The sequence below is a fragment of the Giraffa tippelskirchi genome, chromosome 8 (genome assembly GCF_054371585.1).
Source record: "Giraffa tippelskirchi isolate mGirTip1 chromosome 8, T2T-mGirTip1v1.2.pri, whole genome shotgun sequence".
In the NCBI taxonomy this organism is placed as follows: Eukaryota; Metazoa; Chordata; class Mammalia; order Artiodactyla; family Giraffidae; genus Giraffa; species Giraffa tippelskirchi.
This window is the reverse complement of record NC_137282.1, coordinates 119,454,708-119,479,179: the sequence shown is the minus strand read 5'-3', so window position 1 is coordinate 119,479,179 and position 24,472 is coordinate 119,454,708. Positions and strand designations below refer to the sequence as shown.

The following is a 24,472-nucleotide window of genomic DNA, read 5'->3' as shown; positions in this document are numbered from 1 at the left end:
TCTCTTCTAACTGGGAAAAATACAGGAAGTTTCTGTTTATTATCTCAAGATCTGAAGGCTCACAGACAGTGCAGAAGAGAACTCTGCTTTAGATGTGTCTCTGTCCCAGCTCTTTCAGGAGGAATGCAGAATCTGAACTGGTTTGTGAATCGGGTTACATGCATTGTTGATTTCACAGGGTCATTTTCATAGTTCAGCACTCATAGGTGGAATATAAAATAGGACCAGCATACCCTAGAATAGCTGTCCCTAAAACATTCTAAATGTTCCAAGGAAAAACTCTGTTTATAATGTAAATAAGACCTCCAGCAAGGGTTACAGATAAAAGCAACTCAGATGACTCCAGGTAAAGTTGATCTCACTATGGTCTCTGGTGAGCAGTGAGAACCAGGTGGACAGACACACAAGGCTGGGTCGGTAGGCGCTTTGGAAACACAAAATGGCAGCTTTACTTCTTGCCACATTGTCAATCCTTCAGGGCAGGAGGGGTATATTTGTTCACCTTCTGGAGCTCTAGGATCACACTCTTCATGTGATTGGCACTCCAAAACCATCTGTTGCTTGGATGAGTGAAAGACAGTGTTGTTGACCACACTGACAAGGGACCAGCTTGAGGCCACTTTAGTTAGAGCTGTGAAATATGCCATGTGCAACCCTGGACAGATCCAATGTCCCTGCACCCTGTCTTAGGAGCACGGGAGGCTGCACCATTACCCATGTGGCTCTATACTGAGTGAGTTCCTAAAAGGAGCGTGACTACATGTGATTTTCTTTTTTGGCAGAAAACTGAGTGTATTACATAATACATAAATTAATAAAATATCTACATTGTTTCTATCCTGATGCAGCTTGATTATAACTCCCATGAGAATCATGTTTGTGTCTTGCTCTATTACACTGAGACACAGTGTTGTAAAAGGGATAAAAAATGGACTCTAGATTGACTGCCTAAATTGGAGTTTCAGGTCTGCCAATCTCTGTGTGACCTGGGCAAGTTACATAACCTCACTGTGGTTTGATGTTCTTATTGGAAAAATGGGATTTGAGTGCTTTTAAGAAGATGAAATAAAGTGAATGCACATAAAACATCTAAAACAGTAGTTGGAATATGGTAAATTCTCTGTAAAGGTAACCATTTGACAGAACTTTTTTCTTACACTTTTCCACAGATTTTAAGAACAAGAGTTTACATTTAACAGGCACCTGGTCTCTGCCTCTTGCTTTACATACCTTACTTATCATGAGCCAGAATTTGGTGTAAAGCTGGTCTCTCCTCTTCTATGAGTAGATCTAGTAACTGCAGGAGTGAAGCACCTGTGCTAGTTTTCGAAGCTGCTGTGGCAAATCACCCCAGATGTGGTGGCTTAAGACAGCAGAAGTTTATTCTCTCACTCATCTGGAATCAGTTTCGCTGGCCACAATCGAGGTGTGAGCTGCGCTGCGCTCCCTCTGGAGTTCTCAAGGAGGACTTCCTCCTTCCTGGTCTCGCCCAGCTCCTCGTGTCTGCCGACACTGCTAGAGTTGGAGCTGCATCAGTCCAGTTGCCCCTGGTCCCACTGCCTTCTCTTCTGTGTGTGACTCCCTCTAAGCTTGGGACCACATTCAGTGCCCATGCAGACAATCTAGGACCTGCAAAGGCCAGTTTGGAGCCCTATTAGATAACATTCACAGCTTGCAAAGATTAGAACATGGATATCTTTGTTTGAGAAATGGGCCATTTTTCAGCTTATTACAGCCCTATAAGGATTTCTCAAACTATGATTTCTAAGATTCTATAATGAGACTGGTACACTTATTAAACCACCCTCAAAATGGACATTATATAGCCTACATGGTATATCTCATTGAATATCACTAAATTCAAATTAATCATTATTTTTTATTTTTAAACTGAGTTTTCAAAACTTTTAAACATAAGTTAGATTAATCCTGGCATTCCAGCATTTCCTTAGAATGTTTTTTGTTGTTGACCTAATGGTGTTATCTTTTTATTATAAAAAAGAAAGTTGACCTTTAAAAAGGTAGTGCATTAACCAGAATCAAAACTTTGAGCCAACCAGGGATAGTAGCCAAAGTCTTTCAGCATTTCAGCCAGTATTCTTTATAGTTCATCCTGCTGACAAATTGCTTCCTTACCAACAGTGTTTGCACTTTCTTTTAAAAAATATATTTTAAAGAATCTTTTAAAAAAGCTTAAAAATCTTTTTCAAGTCTTTAGAAAATGTTTTAATGATGTACTTTAGATAGCATAAATATTGCTCTGTGTGAGGTCAAAGTAAAGATTAAGGAGGATTTCTTTACCTTACAGTTTAGTCCATAGTTTTAAGAAAACATAAATTTGCTATAGCATAATTGCTATGAAGTTATCTGTCTAACTGCTATGGTGTTATCTCTGTAAAAATCAAATGAATGTTGGTTGTTTGAGCTTCCCATGTATAACACAAGCATTAAAACACTGACAAATGTTGTGTGGCCAGACTGACAGCCTAGAGTGAAATAGTGGCAATTACAGAGGATGGATGGCAAGAAAGAGCTGACAAAGGAGACTGTTCTTTGTACAGCAGTAAGCAGCCTGGCTGGGAAGGCCAGGTCATCATTATCTTACTCAAATTTTTGTTTCCTTTGTTTCACTTGTTCTCCCATTGTCTTGTAATATTTGCATATCTGAGAACAAACACAGCCATAATTGGAATAATTTATTCCTAAACTATTTTGTAAAAATACTTCTTAGTCATAAAATGTACTCTAACCATGAAAGTTTCCTGTAGATTACACCTTAGTAAGTCTTCCAACCAAAAGGGAGAGGGGGTGGTAGGATGGCATAATGATAGTCCTTATTCATGGATTTTAAGATTTGTAATGTGGCTTGAAGATACTGAAAAATCTAGCAAATTGCAGTAAAAGTGAAAATAAACACACTGTGAGGACTGGTCTAATATCAGATTGGCAGAGAACAATAAAATGAGGCCAAACAGGAAAATAATTGTGGCACATGTTCCCCGCTGTCCCTGAATCCTGTATTGACTGGTAAGTGACTTTGTGTTGTACAATCCATCTAAGGACCAAGAGGGAACTAAAATACCACCTGAGTTCTCTGATGTGAAGGGGTTCTATAAATGCGATAAATAATTTTCATTAGGTGTTGTAATTTTTAATATTTTTTTAAGATAGAGCCCTATGTCAATTAATCATTTCTTCACAGAAATATCTTATATGTATTAGATGTCAATAAGTTCCTAAAATGGTTAAACACATTGCATTATTCACAAAACAAGGCAGATGTTATTTGTATATATGCTGTAGCTTTTGTAAAAACCACACACACACATCAGATCATATCTAAATTTATTATTGTGTATGTCTATCTATTTCTCTACCTACCTACCTATCTATCTAATCCTTACTTTCAATAACCTCTGTGGTAAGGTAAGTATTTCAAGATAGAAGCCCAGGCCCTTAGACTATCAACCTACAATGGAAAATCTGGTTTTGTAAAACAACTGGAGTTAAAGGGAAGCTTTTCAGGGGTAAATCTCAGTGAGATTGTTGGTCTGAAATAGTGAGTCAATCAGCTTTGGCTTCATAAAAGCCATCCCACCTCTCAGGAGCTCAAAATAACATGGTTTAATCTTGATCCTGGCCACACATTAGGGGGTCCATGTGTCTCTCATCTCCTAGCTGGACCATATTCGTCTCTTCCAATTCTTTCTGGAAGCCAGAAAGAACAAGCCAAATCATGTAAACACCTTTGAAATCTAACTGTGTCAAATTCACTAACATTCAATTTGCTAACAATGGAAATTGACCAAGATGAATCACATGACCAAGCTGAACATGAATTAAGCTGAACAGCCTCTCAACACCTCCCTCCCTGGAAGTAGGGGAAGAGACTGAATATTTCTGAACAATAATCCAAGTTACAGCAAGTACAGAGTCTCACTTTTGCTTTGGTCATGAACAGCCCAGAGATGGGCGGTGCTGCCCTAGGACCACCGGGCACCTGAAGCTGCCCGCCCCCCCCCCCCACTGCCTTGGTCTCCTGGGGAAGCCAAGGATGCAACACGGAGCAGCTGCCATTCCCCCTGCATCTGCGTAGCCTCCACCTCACCCGTCTGCTTTGACTGAGGAAGGGGAGGGCCAGCTGGGTCCTGTGTGGTGTAAAGGAAAGCAGTGTCCTGTGGTGGAAAGAACTGGGATTTTGCTGTCAGAGAACCACAGGCTGAATTTCAGTTCACCTGAAATTCAGCTCACCACCTCACCTCAATGACAGTGGAAAACAAGATCACTAGGTGAGTCTTTGTCCTGAATGCAACCTGAAAATAATATCCTTGTGAGAACAAATTACCTTGTAAGTGATGTGTCTGGCGTGGTGTGGGGCCCAGGGGAGGTGCTCAATGAACCTGAGTTCTCCTCCCCCTGAGGGAGGAGGCCGTGTAAGGAGTGAGTAGAATAAGTGATGCCAGAGACAACCATTTGTCTCTGGATTATTTCCTTGCCTGGTGCTCAATTCTGGAACTGTGGCTTTACTTTTAATGTGCTTTTGTCTCTTCAATTACATTAAATGGCTTTTGGAGGAAAGGGTCTTCTTGAATGCTCTGGGTCTCACACAGTACCCAGCCGTGTTGCCCTTGTGAGGAGGAGTCGGGAGAGGCGGAATGAAGAGGTCTCTGCCAGCCTCGCCCCTGCCGCCCTGAGCTCTCACTTTCTTCTTCTGGCTGTCTTCTGCTCACCTCTAGAGTGGAGACGGGGCTCTAGCCTCTACAGCAGTGCTTGACACATAATACAAGTGCAATGAAAATGCTTCAGGTAAAAGGATAATCCCTATTCACTCCAACAGCTTCAAAAATTCTACAATAAAGTTGGCTTAAGGCAGAGAAATAAGTGGCTGAACTTTTTAAAAATAAAATGTATCAAACATTATTTCCAATGGTACACCATCAGATTTCATATCCCTTCTTCCCAGAAAAATAGTCATTTGAAACAAATGAAATCTTATGTGCCACATGAAAAGATTCCTCTTGAGGTCACTTGTGACTTCTATTTAGCCATGAAAACAAAATCTGCTCAGGCAGACATCCTTCTAAATTCACCATGTTGGCAAAACCCCCAACTGCAGTACACAGTTTGGTTATTCAGTTTGCCCAATGATTTACAGCTTTTATATAATAACTCAGCAAACCTGTTGGAGGTTGAATAACTTTCATGGGTTCCCCATTGACTCTCAATGATGAAAATTCCTGCATCAACTAAAAATACATTTACCCCTGAAACACAGGAATATTCTTTGTTAGTTTCCCCTAAATTGCCTGTAAACCTAATTTCGCGATAGAAACTGAAGATACCTAAACATCTCGAACTATGAAAGCAGTCAGAGGGGTGAGACCAGATTTCTGTTGTGCTTTCTCATGGGATTCCAGGAGGATGTCTTATGGATTTAGTCAGTGATGCTATTTTTATCATTTCTGGCACCAATTTATCCTGGGAAACATTTCTTTCACTCCGATAAGAAACCGCGAAGAGTTTTGAAGAGAGAGGGATGATGCATCTCTACTCTCTCTCTCCCTAACCTATTGTCTTGAGAAAACATTTTATAGATTTCTTTTAGACCCACAGGATATCTATAGTTGTTCTAAGCTGGATGTCGACCCTGGGATCTGGAGTCATGGCTCTACAACTTGGGCAACTTACTTAACCTTCTTGTGGCTCATTATCTTCATCTATAAGATGGAAATTAGAATTATTGTATGAAAATTCAACGAGTTGCTATATATTAAGGGTTTACAGTAGTGCCTAGTACCAGTAGGCACTATGTAATTACTTGCTACCATTATTATGTCAATGTCATTTTTCCTGGTTTATTGTTTATACTCTGTTGCTTGGGTCTGAATACCACTGTGATTGGGGTTTCCCAGGTGGTGCTTGTGGTAAAGAACCCACCTGCCAATTCAGGAGACATGAGAGATGCAGGTTCGATCACTGGGTTGGGAAGATCTCCTGGAGGAGGAAACGGTAATCCATTCCAGTATTCTTGCCTCAAGATTCCCATGGATGGTCAAGCCTGCCAGTCTATGGTCCATAGGGTTGCAAAGAGTTGGACATGACTGAAGCAACTTAGCATGCACACACCACTGTGATTACAAGCTGATAGACTTCTTTCTTTTTGCCTTCTCACCTTTCATCTGTTTTTAGAAAAATCTTTTTAAAATTGGAAAAAAAAATCTTTAATAAAAGCAGTTCATCATGCAGTGAGGAATTTCTAAGCTGTCTAGAAAGGTTGCACTCTTTTTCCAGCTTTGTTGCCTTTTATGTTTTCCTTTGGGCAGCAGACTCATTTTGAAATTGTAAAGACTTGTGAAGCTCTGGTCTTGCATCAAAATAATTTCTGATGCATCCAATTTGCATGTTGAAAGCGATCTTTCCAGAAACACAAAGCCATCATTTGGGGAAAATAATCACTTCTCCAATTTAATGTCAGTGAAGAATATCTTGCAGCAAGAATGAAAAGCAAGGTTAGAAAATGCATCAGATAAGAAACTAAAACTGATAAGATTTTATTTGTAATGGAATTCACAATGTATTAGGCACCCTTGGGGCATCACCGTGTGTTCTTTTCATTAGTACCTCTTATGTGTTCTGTTGTCTTTCATTAAGATATCTCATTTCTCTCTTCCTGGAGAATCAAGGCAGAAATTTAAACTTCTAGGGCACAGCAATAAACCGCCTGTTGTACAGATGCTTCATGTTATTGGGTGTGAAGGCAGATTGGGAATAAAAGAGATGCAATATTTTTAAAATTGGGGTGTTATAAATTGGGTCAAATATTTGCCTTTAAAAGTTCTGACTCAGGATGCAAATGACCTATTTGACAGATGTCCTAGGTGGCTTATTAGAATATAGTACAGATCACCCAGACATTTTGTTAAAGAGAATGGCTTGTTTCTCTTGCCAAAATAAAACACCCTTTCTTGTTGTTTAGTCACTAAGTCATGTCTGACTCTCTGCGATCTCACGGACTGTAGCATGTCAGGCTTCCCTGTCCTTCACTATCTTCTGGAGTTTGCTCATACTCATGTCCATTGAGTTGGTGACCCTATCCAGCTATCTCATCCTCTGTTGCCCCCTTCTTTCTACCCTCAATCTCTCCCAGCATTAGGGTCTTTTCGAATGAGTCATCTCTTCACATCAGGTGGCCAAAATAATGGAGCTTAAGCTTCAGCTTTAGCACCAGTATTTCCAATGAATATCCAGGATTGATTTCCTTTAGGATCGATTGGTTTGATCTCCTTGCAGTCTAAGGGATTCTCAAGAGTCTTCTCTAGCACCATAATTCGAAAGCTTGCACTCAGCCTTCTTTATGGTCTGACTGTTTGCAACTTCATGGACCACCTGCCAGGCTCCTCTGTCCATGGAATTCTCCAGGCAAGAATACTTGAATGGATAGCCATTCTCTTCTCCAAGGATCTTCCCAACCCAGGTATTAAACCTGGGTCTCCTGCACTGCAGGCAAATTCTTTACTATCTGAACCACCAGGGAAGCCCCCAAAACACCTTGGAGGAAATTAATATGTCCCTAAAAGCTCTATTACAAGGCAGTCTGTGACCTTTGATATGTGACAGAAATAATTAATATCTGAGAAAAACATTCTGTTAGGGAAACAACTGACCAAAACCACCTGCTCTGTCCAGGCCTGATAGTAACCATTTGCATGAGTTATTCTTACAAGCTCCTCTTACAACAGGAGGTCCTTGTAATGAACATGAAACTAACAAGCTACCACCAGTGGGAAGAATTTGGAAAAGATCAAAAGGAGAGAGGAGACACCAGTCCATGTGTCCTAGGAAACTCCCAGGATACTTCTTGCTGGAATCCATCTTGGTTGAGTGATGTGTATGCTAGTCACATTAGATTGGCTAGAGAGAATGATTGGCCAGAGACTGATCTGGGTGACCTCAGACTGCAACAGCTTGCAGCGGGGCTTGGGTTCCTAGTCAGAGATTGAGGCCGGGATGCAGCATTGAAAAAATCAAATCCTAGACACTATACTGGTGGTCACTGACAAGGTCCTGGGCCCTTCAGCTTTGCAGAAAAGAATTTCCACAAAGATGAAAAGTAGTGAAGCAAGTAGAACATTTATTAAGAGAAAAAGTACAGTATGTGTGGATAGACAAACGGGCAGACTCAGAGGGAGAGTCGCTGTGTTGCACCCTTGTGGTAGTTTGAATCACCTTTATGGGGCATTTCTTCTATGAGGCCAGGATTCCTTTGGCCAATCACTTCGACTTGTTTGGTTCACAGGCCATATTTGGTAGATCTCAGGATCCTCCCATGCGTGAGCACCCATTTCTTAGCCAAGATGAATTTTACCAAAGGGGAGTATGGATAGAGAACATCCCTTCACATAACTCCCCTTTTGGCCTCCAAGGAGCCTTTTCTGCACATGTGTGGTTGGGGAGGTCTCCTGACTTGAAGAATAAGAAATATGTGGTCTGGGCAGGGCAGGGCCCACCCTCCTCTCTTCACTGTCCCGCTGTTCACACCTTGGAGTTTTAGTCCATACGGAATGAATCTCTAATCACTTCACCCCAGGGAAGCCCATCTACTTCCTGCCTGAAGACAGCCCAGAAACTAACTCAATTACCATAAAATCTGAGACTGTGGGTCATGTGGCAGAACATTTCTGGGTTCCTTTACCCTGCTGCTCTCCACCCAGGCTCCCTTTCTTAATAAAGCCTCTTGCATTGTCAGCACATGTGTCTCCTCAAACAATTGATTTCCAAGCATTAGACAAAAGCCCAATCTTGGTCCCTGGAAGGGGGTCCCCTTTCCTGAAACAAACGGCGACCTTGGTAGAACTCTTCTGCCCTACAACTGACATCCTGATCAATTGGGGCATTCAGGAACCAGCTTGCCCACTGATGAACCAGACCCAGAGGCTGCAACTGGGACTCTTTTGTCCTTGGTCTCCTCCTGACCAGGGACAACTGGCCAGAGTGTCCTGGCCAGGTAAAGAACAAGAGACTTTATTGATCTGTCTCTTCTTAGAAAAGGCAGAAGAACCAGAGATCAAATTACCAATATCTATCAGATCATAGAAAAAGGAAGAGAATTCCAGGAAAATGTCAATTTCTGCTTCATTGACTATGCTAAGGCCTTTGACTGTGTGGATCACAACAAACTGTGGAAAATTCTTAAAGAGATGGGAATACCAGACCACCTTACCTGGTTCCTAAGAAACTTGCATGCATGTCAAGAAGAAACAGTTAGAACTGGACATGGAACAATGGACTGGTTCAAAATAGGGAAAGGAGTACCTCAAGGCTGTATATTGTCACCCTGCTTATTTAACTTATATGCAGAGTACACCATGCAGCATGCAGGCTGGATGAATCACAAGCTGGAATCAAGATTGCCAGGAGAAATATCAATAAACTCAGATATGCAGATGACACCACCGTAATGACAGAAATGGAAGAGGAACTAAAGAACATCTTGATGAAAGTGAAGAGGAGAGTGAAAAAAGCTGGCTTAAAACTCAACATTCAAAAAAACTAAGATCATGGCATCTGGTCCCATCTCTTCATGGCAAATTAATGGGGAAAAAATGGAAACAGTGCCAAACTTTATTTTCTTGGGATCCAAAATTACTGTGGATGGTGACTGCAGCCATGCAATTAAAAGACACTTGCTCCTTGGAAGAAAAGCTATGATCAACCTAAACAGCATACTAAAAAGCAGAGATATCACTTTGCCAACAAAGGTGTGTATAGTCAAAGCTATGGTTTTTCCAGTATGGATGTGAGAGTTGGACCATAAAGAAGGCTGAACACCAAAGAATTGATGCTTTTTGAACTGTGGTATTGAGAAGACTCTTGAGAATCCCTTAGACAACCAGAGATCAGAGCAGTCAATCTTAAAGGAAATCAACCCTGAATGTTCATTGGAAGAACTGATGCTGAAGCTGAAGTTCCAATGTTTGGCCACCTGGTGTGAAGAGCTGACTCATTGGAAAAGACCCTGGTGCTGGGAAAGATTGAGGGCAGCAGGAGAAGGGGATGACAGAGGATGAGATGATTGGATGGCATCACTGACTCAATGGACATGGGTTTGAGCAAACTCTGGGATATAGTGAAGGACAGGGAAGCCTGGTATGCTGTAGTCCATGAGGTTGCAAAGAGTTGGACATGACTTAGTGACTGAACAACAACAACTCCTCTTTTCAACCCCTCCTATCCTACCATTTTTATTTTGTCCTAGTCTTGGACCCAGGATTCTGGTTGAAGGGCCTCAGCCTGATCTGAGGCTTGGAGCCTGATCACCTCCAGTGGGCAGAGAACTCAAATTCTGGCATGGTATTTGAATAGGGCTGTGTTCCTATTCTCCTTTCCCGGAAGCCCAGGATAAGGTCCCATAGTGCCTGAGCTTCTGCACCTGGCAGGAGAGGTCCATCAGTCCACCCCTTCCCCTCTTGTTTCAATCTGGTCTTTTCTCTGCCTTTGCAGTCTTTGAAGACCCAAGATATTCCTGTCTGTTCTGTCAATATTAGGATCTGAAGTTTTTTTTTGTCTCCGGAGGAGAATTTCTGAGAGACTAAATTCTTGTATTTAAGGGAGAGTCTGATTAGAATGAACTTGCCTATTTGTGTTTTACACTTTGTGTTCTGTGTTGTAATTTGTGATAGTCATTTTGCCTTGTGAAGTGGGAAATTCTGGTTCTGTTCCACTAGAAGCCCTCTTGGGCAAATTCTGTCTAATTGGGAAGATTTTGGCTATGAATCTATAACTAAGAAAGAGTTAATATTTAATTATAATACTGTGTGGCTACTGTCTTGTATAGACTCCAGAGAAATTTGGTTTAGGTAAAACTATTGAAAATTCCAAAACTGGTTCTTTTTGCATATAGAGTTAGTAAAAGAAAGCTTGATAAAATTTCTTCTCAGAATTCTGACCCTAAGGGAATAAGTCCTACTAGGAAAACTTGATTTTCTCTCCCTGTGCCTTGAGACCAGAGTTCACAAGATCACTTATCTAGACTATCTTTAATTCTCGAGACTGAGGGGAAAAATGGGTAAGGAACTTTTTAAATTTCCCTATTCCAACTGTTATTTATAAGCTAGCAATTTTTATATTATAATACCTGACTCACGACTAAATTTATAAAAGGGGCCTGTAAGATCTCTGATTGTGTCTGTCTATATGTTTATGTGTACATTACCTTTGTTTTTACCTTTGCATGGTTTTACCAAAATTAATTTGTAAATGAACTCTATTTAATTGGATTCAAGGAAATTAAGTGCTTATATAAATTCTCAAAAAAAAAAAAGAGAAAATAATTGGCCAGAATTAATTTCAGGTTCACATGAACTGGAAAATATTCAATATTAAATTAATACCTGGTATTAATGTTTAAGTTTGTTGTTTAATTAATAGAGATAGATCTATAGTGTCACCAATATTAAATATAATACCTTTATTGTACCTAGGTTTAATAGAAGTCAAATAAGACACTATTGTGTCAGTTGCAAATTTGTCAGCAAGAAAAATAACCTGGTATGATGAAATTTTTGTAAGTATACTAAATACAAGTGAAAAAAGCTTTTTGGATGAACTTTTTAAGAATAATTATGTCTTAGGAATCTTTACTTGAGGATGATCTCTACAGATATTTTGTAATGTGAAATTTTAAAGTTGTATTTAATTAAGCTAAATAATGGAAGCTTGTTGAATAGCTGGATCATTTCCAAATAAAATAAGACACTGAAACATCAATTACTAAACAGAGAGACTAGAGCTATTTGGGACTGTCCATGAATATGTTTGGTAGCACCCTGTAATGTCCTCTAGAAGTAAACAAATGTTTGCTGGTATATAGGTTCACCAATCTACAAAATGCTAATGTAAAAGACAATAATTGCTTACTTCTTCAGTTCAGTTCAGCCCCTCAGTCATGTCTGACTCTCTTTGACCCCATGAACCGCAGCACGCCAGGCTTTCCTGTCCATCACCAACTCCTGAAGATTCCTCAAACTCAAGTCCATCAAGTCAGTGATGCCATCCAACCATCTCATCCTCTGTCCTCCCTTTCTCCTCCTGCCTTCCACCTTTCCCAGCATCAGGGTCTTTTCCAATGAATCAACTCTTTGCATCAGGTGGCAGAAGTATTGGAGCTTCAGCTTCAGCATCAGTCCTTTCAATGAATATTCAGGACTGATTTCCTTTAGGATGGACTGGTTTGATTTTCTTGCAGTCCAAGGGACTCTCAAGGGTCATCTCCAACACCACAGGTCAAAAGCACCAATTCTTCTGCACTCAGCTTTCTTTATGGTCCAGCTCTCACATTCATACATGACTACTGGAAATCCATAGCTTGACTAAATGGACCTTTGTCGTCAAAGTAATGCCTCTGCTTTTTAATATGCTGTCTAGGTTGGTAATTGCTTTTCTTCCAAGGAGCAAGTGTCATTTAATTTCAAGGCTGCAGTCACCATCTGCAGTGACTTTGGGGCCCCAAAAAATAAAGTCTGTCACTGTTTCCATTGTTTCCCCATCTATCTACCATGAAGTGGTGGGACCAGATGCCATGATCTGAATTTTTTGAATGTTGAGATTTAAGCCAACTTTTTCACTCTCCTCTTTCACTTTCATCAAGAGGCTCTTTAGTTCCTCTTTGGGAACCAGACTCTGGGAGTTGGTGATGGACAGAGAGGCCTGGCGTGCTGCAATTCATGGGGTCACAGAGAGTCGGACACGACTGAGCGACTGAACTGAACTGAACTGATCTCCTCAGATTGAAATCAGGATCCTGAATATATTGTGTTTAAAAGTTTACTGTAGCAGTATTCACAATAGTCAAGAAGCGGAAAAAATGTAAATGTTTATGGACAGATGAATGGATTTAAAAAACATGGTATATGCATACAGTGGAGTAATATTCAGGCATAAAAAAGGAAGGAAATCCTACCTTATGTAACAACATGAATGAACTTTGGGGACATTGTGTTAAGTGAAATAAGCTAGTCACAGAAGGACAAATACTGCAAAATTCCATTATAGGAGGTATCTAAAATAGTTAAACTCATGGATGCAAATAATAGGATTGTAGTTGCCAGGGGCTGAGGCTGGAGGAAGCAGGGCATTACTAATCGATAGCATGAAATTCCAGTCTTGCAAGATAAGTTCCTGAATCTGCTGTACAACATTGTACCTATAGATAACAATATAATATTTTTACACTTGATGTGTTAGGAGGGTAAACCTCATGTGTTGTTACCACAGTTAAATTACAGAAAAAAGTGTGAAGTAAAATGAAATAAAATGATAAAAAAGGAAAAATTAAAATAAATAAATATTTTCACTTGTGAAAAAAATCAATATGGACCCCACACTTCCCTCTTTAGCTCTAGTGTTACAGTTTATAATATGATTTTTATTTTAAGGGAATTGAGGGCAAGTTTTCATTTCTGAGTTTAAAAAAAATTCTATCCTCATTAATTTATTCATCAAAATGAATATAAGTTTGACTCTCTGACTTTATAGTCTTTAAATACAAACTCCACCCTAGCAGAGGTGTCTTAGGGTGTTGCCCAGTCCTCAGCCTTCTCCCCTGAGAGCTGCACTATGGCTGCCCACCTACCGTGTCTGCATACAGCTCTTCCCTTTGGCCATAGCAGACTGGACTAGGAGTTAACCTCCAACTGAGCCGGGTCAGTTGAGTCTTTTGTTTGAAAATTTGGAACCAGGCTTCAGAAATGCTGTTAATTTCTTCAGTTGTCTTGCCTGAATTGACACAAATTCCTAAACAGAAGCTGCTATAGTGGGGTGGCCATTCTGAATCATACTGGTTTTCAAAGAAAGAGAAAAGTTAAGTCAACAAGCTGAGAGATGACGAGTTGAGACCACACGGATAGAGTGAGAGTGAGCGTGAGGCCAGGAGGGCACTTTTCTTGGTCTCTGATGGCTCCTCCTCCTGGTCTTAGTCCTCTTGATGCCAACAGCAGAACTTCCATTCATGACACACCTTGAGAGCCTCATAACACTTTCTCCTTTCTGTTCATTGGGTTAAGTGGGCTTCTAGTACTGGCAACCAAAAAATAAAATTTACTGAGATATTCATCCAATTATAAAAACAAATTTCAATGGTTCAACAAATTCATTGGCTTCCATCGTCAGTAGCCTGTCACTTAGAAATTTGCTTCAGCAGCCATCTGAATAATTTCAAAGAACATGCTGCCTACATTCTCTGAGTTTCCCTTGTTGTTTGTGTCTTTGTCTTGAAACCCTAGCAGAAAACACTCACTTTTTGTGATTGTAGGAGAACTGACGTTCTCAAGACTATGTTGTCAGCCAGCACTGATGCCTGGTGGGCACCAGGGCTCCTCTGTCCTGTCTTCTCCCCTCATCACCGCAGGGGTTGGGAGATGAAGTTTCAAACACCACATCTCCTACTTGCTGGCTGTGTGTTGTGTGGTAAATTACTTAACATCTCTAAGAGTCAATTTCCATATATTCAAAATGGGAAGCAGATATTAACAACAATTCTAGATTAACCAAGTTTGAAAGAAAATCCCTAATCACAGTAAAAGCATCACAGGTTGTCTGGCATCATGCTACCTGCTTTGTAGGCTGAGGCCAAGCCTGCTCCTGGAGCATCACCAAGCATCCTCCTCCAGGTCAGCCAGCTGAAGACCACTTTTCCCAGCCTCCCTTCTAATAACCACATTACTTATATGTATATAATTAAAAAAACAGATACAATGTACTAACTAGGATATAAAAAGAAACAAAAAGAAATATATATATATATATATATATATATAGAGAGAGAGAGAGAGAGAGAGAGTTAGTTACTAAGAATTTTAAGGTGTGAACTTCTAAGTATCCTAGAAGGTAAAACAGTTGTCAAATGTTTACACCCAAACATCCAACTTCCATGAATGTGACAGTTACACATGAAGAATGATTCAGGAGTGTGTTGGATGGTAACTCATTCTAGGAGTTGAGGTGCCATTGACCACATAATATCCCCACATGGTAAACAACTTTTGGTAAAATTCTGAATAAAAGAAAACATCATTTCCCTTGATTGACAGAAGTTGTTTGTATCAAAATCCTTCAAAATAATTTGTTTTCATAGATAAAATATAGTTGGGCTCAGACAATAATAAATTTGAAAAAGATAGTTTTACTTGTGTGATGCCTGGTAGAATATTCTAAAGTTGTGTGGAATGTAGGGAGCTTCTTTAGTGTGTTAGCTTCACTCACTGGCTGTCAAAGGTAGGCTCCCGTCACTGTGACAAACAAAGGTGCAATCCCCAGGCTAGGTGCCCCGCCATGAGAGGAGCTGAGTGGATCCTTGTGAGTAACTGAGGGAGGTGCCCAAGGAGACGCCAGGTCCGGGGCATCCAGGGACCCTCCTGCCCAGTGGGATCAAAGGGTTGCAGTTTCCTTCCTCAGGATCTGGTAGGTCTTTGTATTAACTTTTCAAGTTTTTTTGCTTTATGACTATTTCTTAAAAATAGCATATTCTTTGTAAATCATTTGTACACCCAATTTGAGAGACATTACTTACCAATTTTTCTCTTGATTGAAAAGTCCTACTGTTAACCCACAAAACAGAGCAATGCCAGCAGAGGGTGGATGCACGCAAGATCTCTAATAAGTGAATAAACTATTGCTTTACTGTAACCTTCAATGCTTTAGAAATTACATGTATGCTTTTTATCTTATATGTGGTTAAGTTTCATAATTGCCAAAATGACATTTTAATGGTAAAAACTTTTTATTTAAGAAGATTTCCACTTTTCCCTCATTATCTATTGCTGCTGCTGCTGCTGCTAAGTCGCTTCAGTCGTGTTCGACTCTTCGCTACCCCATGGACTGTAGCCCACCAGGGTCCTCTGTCCATGGGATTTTCCATGCAAGAGTACTGGAGTGGGGTGCCATTGCCTTCTCCCATTATCTATTAGCTTTTGTTAATAAAATCTTGGAGTTTATATATATTTAAAACTTTTTCCACTAAGAAACTTTCTGTGCTTGATATTTTCCTCTAGTTTTATAACCAGATTTACAATTATTTAGATATCATATTTTAATTGGTCTCCATGTTCACCCCCTATTCTTTTATGCCAGCTTTCCTGTCCTCGAGCTGTTAATTATACTTCTATCTTCCAATAATTTTTTTCAAGGATACAAGAGTGGCATCTTTCTTTAGATCTTGTATTTGATAACATTCATTGAAAGACCCCTTGGACAAACATCGACTTCTTAGGTTAAAACCCTTGAATAATGAGTTTCTGAATAACTGAGAGTTGGTTTGAGTGATACAATATTTTAAAGAACATTATTTTCAAGAATACTATTATTTACATTGTTCTAAAATATAAAATTAGGAAAAGAACAGATGAATTTGTCAGGTTTTTAATGCAGAGTAACTTTTTATTGCTAGTCATGAGAAACTCTCCCTTCCCTCCCTTTGAGGGCCAGATACTTCAGGTATGTCAGAGGGCTTAGCAGTCATTTTTTACTTTCATTTATTCAAGCAAGAATACAAACGTGTATGATTCATCAGCTTTTCTTGAGCAGTTACAGTTTTATCTCATAAACATGATTCAAAAGAAGAGGAAATTGTGATTCTTGACATTTGAAGAACTTACTAACTTGAGCAAGAGACACGAAATCCTGGTAATAATTGGGAAGCCAATTTCAAGGCAGTGCATGATCTAAAATTGCGTGTAAGTCATGTTTGTAAAGCATAAGTCAGATGTTTCTGCCACAGGTAAAAAACTTTAAACTATCATGTACGCATATAGTTGTGTATATTTATACACACACACTTTATAGACATAAGAGTTGTGAAGCTATTTGATTTTACATTTAGGGTATGCCAATCCCTGGTGGCTTGGTGGTAAAGAATCTGCTTGCCAATGCAGGAAACACAGGCTTGATCCCTGAGTTGGGAAGGTCCCCTGAAATAAGTAGAAAATGGCAACCCACTTCAGTATTTTCTGCCTGGAAAATCCCATGGACAGAGGAGACTGGCAGGCTGCAGTCCATGGGGTTGCAAAAGAGTCAGACATGACTTAGCAACTAAACAGCAACAACAAATCTCTGTTTAGGGTATAGAAAATTAAAAGATGATTAAAACTGAGTAAGGTACTCAAGAAATTTCTAGAAAGGTGAGGAAGAGAATCAGCAAGCAGCGAAGGTAAAGTAAAGACCCATTTGTAGTAAATGGATAACACAGTCTCCTGGGAAGAAGTGCATCCTGATGCTACTTCAGTGTTCATCAGATGTAGAGTTGAACAGAGATGGTGTTAAATCTCAGGTTAAAGGGAAAATGCCACTGTAGTAATTACAGTTATATAATTTTATCAGCACAGAGGAAGTGTTGGCTTTTGACACTGCATATTGCATATTTGGCATTCAGAATTATTGCTTGACCTGATTTTAATTCAACCTAAAACTTTTTTTATTTTGGTAATATTAACTTTTGGGTACCTTATGCTCTGCTGGTCTTCAGAGAATAGAGCACAGAGATGGCAGAATTGGTAAGCTCTAAGATAACTTGGGTTAGCCCAAAAGTTTTGTGATAGTTAATTTATATGTCAACTAGGCCCTAGTGTACCCAATTATCTGATTAAACATTATTCTCAGTGTGCTTGAAAGGGTACTTCTTGATAAGATTAACATTTGTGCTGATAGACCGAGTCATGTAGTTGACTTTCCCCAATGTGGTTGGGCCTCATCCAGTCCCTTGAAGGCCTAAAAAAAAAAAGTTGGAGTAGGAGAGAATTTGTTCCCTATGCCTGACTGTCTTGGTCTAGCAGACTGGTCCACTGATGCCTTCAGACTCAGACTCGGACTGGAACCACTGGCTCCCTGGATTCTCAGGCCTTCGAACTTGGGCTGGGGCTCTAGCTCCCTGACTGCAAATCTTAGGATTTGTCAGCTTTCATAATCACATTATCCAATGCCTGATCATCTATCTATCTATCAATCACCTATAGTTCTATGTATATATCTATCCATTTATCTATGTATCTATATATCCATTTTGTTGTTGTTCCATCGCTAAGTTGTATCTGACTCTTTGCGAACCAATGGACTGCAGCACGCCAGGCTCTTCTGTCCTCCACTCTCTGCTGGAGCTTTCTCAAATTCATGTCAATTGAGTGGGTAGTGCTATATAATGATCTCATCCTCTGACTCTCTCTTTTCCTTTTGTCTTCAATCTTTCCCCTCACCAGGGTCTTTCCCAATGAGTGGGTTCTTGGCAACAAGTGGCCAAAGTATTGGAGCTTCAGCTTCAGCACCAGTCCTTGCAATGAATATTCAGGGTTGATTTCTTTTAGGATTGACTGGTTTGATCTCCCTGCAGTCCAAGGAACGCTCAAGTCTCTCCAGCACCATCAGTTCTTTGGTGCTCAGCCTTCTTTATGGTCCAACTCTCACATCCATACATGACTACTGGAAAAACCATAGCTTTGACTATATGGATCTTTGTCAGTAAAGTGATATCTTTGCTTTTTAATATGCTGTCTATGTTTGTCATAGTTTACCTTTCCAAGGAGCAAGTGTCTTTTAATTGCATGGCTGCAGTCACTGTCTGCAGTGATTTTGGAGATCAAGAAAATAAAATCTGTCACTGCTTCCACTTATTCCCCTTCCATTTGCCATGAAGTGATGGGACCATATGCCATGCTCTTAGTTTTTTGAATGTTGAGTTTTAAGCCAGTTTTTTTTTTTTTTTTTTTTTTTTACTCTTTCAACCTCATCAAGGGTCTCTTTAATTCCTCTTCACATTTTGCCATTAGAGTTGTATTACCTGCATATCTGGGGTTGTTGATATTTCTCTTGGCAATATTGATTCCCACTTGTGATTCATCCAGCCTGGCATTTCACATTATGTACTCTGTATATAAGTTAAATAAGCAGGGTGAACCTAATATACAACTTTGTTCTCCCTTCCCAAGTTGGAACCCTAATTTTGTTCCAAATTGGGAAGGGTGAACAAAGTTGTATGTTAGGTTCACCCTGCTTATTTATGCATGTATGTATCTATCTACCTAAGTATCTTTCTGTCTGACTATCTACCTATCTATGTATTATCTCCTACTGTTCCCCTTTCTCTGGAAAATCTTGACTAAGAAAACTTCTGCTACCCAGAGTGTTTATAGGGAAACAGAATTTTAAGGTGAACTGGTTCCGAAAATTGGCTCTCTGTGCTGATTAATTTTAAAGACATTAGTGACTCTTTCTGGTACTAAAGAGATCACTGAGTCCCTGCCTTGATTTGGCAGTAGAGATATGAAAACTATCAACATTGGGTAGTCCTCACCAATCACTTCTACAAAACAAGGATCTACATGATTGTGTATATGACACTTTTCAGTGTTTTTGGCAAACTAATGAGTATACTGAGACTGACTGGTTGCTCCTGTTGTTGCTGGATGAAGTGAGGAAAGAAAAGGATGAGCTCAAGGATTGAAGTTTGACAAAGATCAGTGTCTCAGAGGCTGAGGAGTGTCCTAGAGGCCGAGGAGTGTCCCAGGGGCTGAGGAGTGTCCCAGGAGTGACAAAGATCCGTGTTCCAGAAGCCCATAACCTAGTGCCCAAAGTGGTGCTTGTACCAGGTTCTGTGAGCAGTTAGTAGGAATCGTTGCAATGATGGAAAAGCAAAAACATGGGACTGTATTAACGTCTTTAAGGGTAAGGACAAACTTTGTTTATGTTTGAAAATCTTGTAAGGCTCTGGGCATGGTACATTTTTACTGGTGTCTACTCAGTAAAGCCTGGATAAGTTGGGCCATGTCCTTGATGATGGGACATTTCTCTTCCTGTTAAGATTTTTCAATAGCGATAGGATTGTCTGATAGCTGACGAATGAGTGCTTAGGTGCAGTGTTCTGTGAACTAGTAAGGTGAGTTTATTTGTGCTAATGTGCCTCACCCCAGGTTAAACACTGCCTTGGGTGGCAATGTTTTTATTTATAACTGGCTTGACTACTAGTGAGAAAGTCAGGGCATGTACATTGTAATGATGTTAACTTTAGGGCCATATGTGCCATCTTTCAGAGAAGGCAATGGCAACCCACTCCAGTACTCTTGCCTGGAAAATCCCATGGACAGAGGAGCCTGTTAGGCTACAGCCCATGGGGTTGCAGAGAGTCAGACAAGACTCAGTGACTTCATTCCACTCACTTCACTCACTTCATACTTTATCACTGGAGAAGGAACTGGCAACCCACTCCAGTATTCTTGCCTGGAGAAATCCATGGACTGAGGAGCCTGGCAGGCCGTGGTCCCTGGGGTCGCAGCGAGTCGGACACGACTGAAGTGACTGAGCAGTGGCATCTTTTGCCTCAGTTTTTGCCCCAGTTCAGTTAAGTAGGATAATCATGTTAACTAAATCATCAGGCTGTTATGAAAAATATTTTAATAAAATATCCCCATACCAGTGCATCCCTTTGGTGATGAATCAAAACTTGGAATAATCTCCAGCTCAGTAGGAGGAAGAAAATTGCCATAGGAAGTTCTGAGATTCCTCAACTCACATGAGAGCAATTACAATAATGATCATATTAACAATAATAAGAGCAACAAACCCCAAGAGTGTTTACCATTATACGATACCAGAGTTAGAAGTTCTTTGTAAGAGGAGGGTGGTGATCTAACTGGAAGGAGGTGAGGAGGCTGAGAGGCTTGTCTTGTGGTTACATCTACACAGGGCTTTGCCTACGACTGGGAAATGGCATCTGTTAAAATCAAAGGTGGAAGAGGTTTGTGAGGGAGGAGTCTGGGAAAGGCAGGTCCAGGAGGCAGGAGGAGGGTGTTAAACCACCTCGCTCCCTCTCTTTATTCTCTCCCTCAAGCTGCTTCTTTTCTTTTTTAAATTGAAGTATAGTTGATTTGCAATGTTGTGTTAATTTCTGCAGTACAGCAAAGTGATTCAGTTATACATACATTTATATACTTTAAAAATATTCTTTTCATTATGGTTTATCTCAGAATATTGAATATAGTTCCCTGTGACACAGTACTTCCTGATACTGGCTGATGTGTGATGCTTTGCCTTCTTAGCATGCAAAATAATTTATTCACATCAGTATGTCTATTGCAGGCATGATTCCTGTGCAGTCTTTGTCCAAAGGAAGTGTTATTGATCTTATAATTTCTGTTCCATGCCTTTGTCTCACAGGGTGATGCCCACCTGTGGAAGACAGAAATGCTAAACAAAGACCCCAATGGCAGGCGATGAAGTTCTTTTGTGAGTGCCCTTCACATCATATATGACCTTGTCTTTTGTCAAGCATCAAGTGCTTGGGTGGCAAAGAGTTAATATTCCTTCATCTATTACACACATTAAAAGTCTGAGTATTACACATTAGTAATTAGGGCACGTTAAATGTGTTCTCTATGCTGTGGTCATTATAAACATGAGGTCAGTGATGGTCTGAATCTAGAGCCTCCTAAACCAGTCTTGAACATTCTCAGTCATCATTCCTAAAAGTGAAATATTATCTACTGTGTACATGAGCTCTTGAGAGCTTTCATAGATGTAACTAAATATACATAAAAGGCAAGTAACACTTTCAGCTCAAGCCACATGCTGGTTTGTTTTACCAAGCATTTGCAGAAGTTCTCCTGATTGGTGATTAAAAGTGGATTAACAATTTGGGTTTATTCTTCCTGGGGTATCAGTCACATTTCTTTAGTGGTCTCTGAGCCTTGCCTTGGGGCACATGTTCCAAGGTGCTAGGTTCAGTGTAAAATTCCAGATTGAACTTTATATATTAAGTGTGAATATTTGGTTTTGGATTCTTGAGTTTTCCTTGGGGCACCTTATCTAATTAATCATCCCATAGGTTAAGAAATCTTCAGCTCAGTCTTTCCTACTTTGTCAAAGGAAATAGAGGTCTCAGTCTGAAAAGTAATCCTTATCTGATGTGTCACATCATACAGATTTTAAGATTTAAATACATTTTCTTTTTAAATGTGGTGGCTTTACAATGCAGAAGGATGGAATGTTTGCATATATCCACCACTTGCCAACACTGTCAGACAAAAAGGTTGATACTATAAAGGAATGGCTATTTAATAGTTCTTTTATTTTCCATTCAGATCACATATGCTTTTTCTGAAAGAGACCACACAGCATGAAGTCTGATATTACAGTAGTGGCTTCAGGAAGCAATAATTGAATACTCCTCATTAAACTGGTTCATAACAGAATCCTATTAAAACCAATACAAATAATAAACCTTGAAAATGCCACTTTAAATTCTAAGAGGGTGGTGAAGATATGCTACAGTAACAGTCTTTCCACTCGTAGGATAATTTTGAAAGTCTGAATTTTTCCAAGCCAAGCAGGCACCTCAGTTCAGTTCAGTCACTCAGCCGTGTCTGACTCTTTGTGACTCCATGAACCACAGCATGCCAGGCCTCCCTGTCCATCACCAACTCCCTGAGTCCACCCAAACCCATGTCCATCGAGTCGATGATGCCATCCAGCCATCTCATCCTCTGTCGTCCCCTTCTCCTCCTGCCCTCAATCTTTCCCAGCATCAGGGTCTTTCCCAATGAGTCAGCTCTTCTCGTGAGGTGGCCAAAGTATTGGAGTTTCAGCTTCAACATCAGTCCTTCCAATGAACATCCAGGACTGATATCCTTTAGGATGGACTGGTTGGATCTCCTTGCAGTCGAAGGGACTCTCAAGAGTCTTCTCCAAAAGCATCAATTCTTTAGCACTCAGCTTTCTTTCTAGTCCAACTCTCACATCCATACATGACTACTGGAAAAACCATAGCCTTGACTAGATGGACCTTTGTTGGCAAAGTAATGTCTCTGCTTTTTAATATTCTGTCTAGGTTGGTCATAACTTTCCTTCCAAGGAGTAAGCGTCTTTTAATTTCATTGCTGCAGTCACCAACTGCACTGATTTTTGAGCCCCGAAAAATAAAGTCAGGGTGTGGGGCCACCCAAGACGGACAAGTCATGGTGGAGAGGTCTGACAGAATGTGGTCCACTGGAGAAGGGAATGGCAAATCACTTCAGTATTCTTGCCTTGAGAACCCCATGAACAGTATGAAAAGGCAAAAAGATAGGGCACTGAAAGATGAACTCCCCAGGTCGGTAGGTGCCCAATATTCTACTGGAGATCAGTGGAGAAATAACTCCAGAAAGAACGAAGGGATGGAGCCAAAGCAAAAACAAACCCAGTTGTAAATGGGACTGGTGATAGAAGCAAGATTCCCTGCTGTAAAGAGCAATATTGCATAGGAACCTGGAATGTTAAGTCCATGAATCAGGGCAAATTGGAAGTGGTCAAACAGGAGATGACAAGAGTGAACATCGACATTCTAGGAATCAGTGAGCTAAGATGGGCTGGAATGGGTGAATTTAACTCAGATGACCATTATATCTACTGCTGTGGGCAGGAATCCCTTAGAAGAAATGGTGTAGCCATCATATTCAACAAAAGAGTCCAAAATGCAGTACTTGGATGCAATCTCAAAAATAACAGAATGATCTCTGTTCGTTTCCAAGGCAAACCATTCAATATCACGGTAATTCAAGCAGGCATCTCACAACTGAATATAAGATGTGTTTGATCCAAGCCGGTGCCTCTTACAGTCAGTGACCCCAAGAACTGATACCTCATCATGCCAGAATACCCAACCAAAAGGTTGATATCTTTAATCACTTAATTAACAGATAATTCTCACAGAGAGACTGGATACCTAAATCCACCAAGTCTTCTTCGCCCCAGGAAAATCCAGCTCATTTCATACGCTCATTTCACTAAACGAGATTTTGGCCAAACTGTACGTAGATGGCAAGTGGATCCAACGTAAAAACAGTCATGAAAAAGTTATTTTTTTCCTTTTTAAATCATAGAGGTGACTGCAGAAGGCCCTGAACGTGCAGGGCATTCAGCTGCCCTCACCACCCAGATGGTGCTGCGGCCGGTCCTCCCAGGAGGGCACCCCCATCAGCCTGCCAGCTGCACCGCTGGCTTAGGCTGGTCTTTCTCCCCAGCCTCCCCTTATTTTCTGTTACCTCTCCATGTTCTCCCAAACTTCTTCCTCACTCAGGTTTCACACCTGTTTTTGATCTGGCCTCTGGAGGAGATAAAATGCATATGGACGGGCATTTGTGTCTCAGCCAAGGGTGACTAATGCATTTCTTGATTATGGATCTCAGAGAACTGGGGTGATGCATCTTAGATGTCTATATGCTCCAGTTCAATAGTTTCTCAGTTTTTCTGACCTGAAAAGCATAAGGGAGTCCTCTATTAAGCACTTTTGTTTTACCATTTATCCTCTGAGCCATGCAGTGATTGTTATCACCAACACAATAGTCATTTATTAGATAGCTGGAATCTCTGTAGTGTTTCTTTTTGGTCATTTTAATGAGTGTGATTTTTTCTGCCCCTCCCACTCAATATTTCTTATACCCTTTTAGTGGCTCCTCAGCCT

General features: G+C 40.3%; 1 long non-coding RNA gene across 1 annotated transcript in view; it reads left to right on the top strand.

The window, feature by feature from the left end:
• LOC145517395 (uncharacterized) overlaps positions 1 to 24,472 on the top strand; it is a 227,125-nt gene that overhangs the window by 144,866 nt on the left and 57,787 nt on the right. The window contains exon 3 of the long non-coding RNA XR_014062010.1: positions 21,193 to 21,261. This is a non-coding gene — a long non-coding RNA (uncharacterized LOC145517395). The remainder of the gene's footprint in view (positions 1 to 21,192; positions 21,262 to 24,472) is intronic.